Source organism: Mandrillus leucophaeus, unplaced genomic scaffold, assembly GCF_000951045.1.
Source record: "Mandrillus leucophaeus isolate KB7577 unplaced genomic scaffold, Mleu.le_1.0 Scaffold21, whole genome shotgun sequence".
Lineage (NCBI taxonomy): Eukaryota > Metazoa > Chordata > Mammalia > Primates > Cercopithecidae > Mandrillus > Mandrillus leucophaeus.
The window spans coordinates 7957026-7957586 of NW_012102143.1; the positions used below are offsets into that span (position 1 = coordinate 7957026).

General features: G+C 50.4%; 1 protein-coding gene across 1 annotated transcript in view; it reads left to right on the top strand.

Moving 5' to 3' along the window:
* Nucleotides 1–561, top strand: part of TWIST2 (twist family bHLH transcription factor 2) — a 72697-nt gene that overhangs the window by 70733 nt on the left and 1403 nt on the right. The window lies entirely within an intron of this gene.

Below are 561 nucleotides of genomic sequence, written 5' to 3' on the forward strand. Positions count from 1 at the left end.
GTGTGGTGTGGGGGGGTGTGATGTAGGTATGGATGTAGTGTGGGGTGTGTGTGGTGTGTGCGTGTGTGTGTGATGTGGGGTTCATGTGTGATGTGAGGTGTGTGATGTCTGTGTGATGTGAGGTGTGTGATGTCTGTGTGATGTGGGGTGTGTGTGTGATGTAGAGTGTGTGATGTGGGTGTGTGATGTGGGTGTGTGATGTGGGTGTGTGATGTGGAGTATGAGCGTGATGTAGTGTGTGGGGTGTGTGATGGGGGTGTGTGTGATGGGGGTGTGTGTGATGTGAGGTGTGCATGATGTGAGGTATGTGTGATGTGAGGTGTGTGTGTGATGTGGGGTGTGTGTGTGATGTGAGATGTGTGTGATGTGGGGGGTGTGTGTCTGATGTGGGATGTGTGATGTAGTGTGTGTGAAGTGAGGTATGTTTCAGGTAGTGTATGATGTGAGGTGTGTGTGTGATACAGTGTGTGTGTGATGTAGTGTGTGTGTGATGTGGGGTGTGTCTAATGTGAGGTGTGTGTGTGAAGTGGGATGTGTGATGTAGTGTGTGTGATGTGAGGT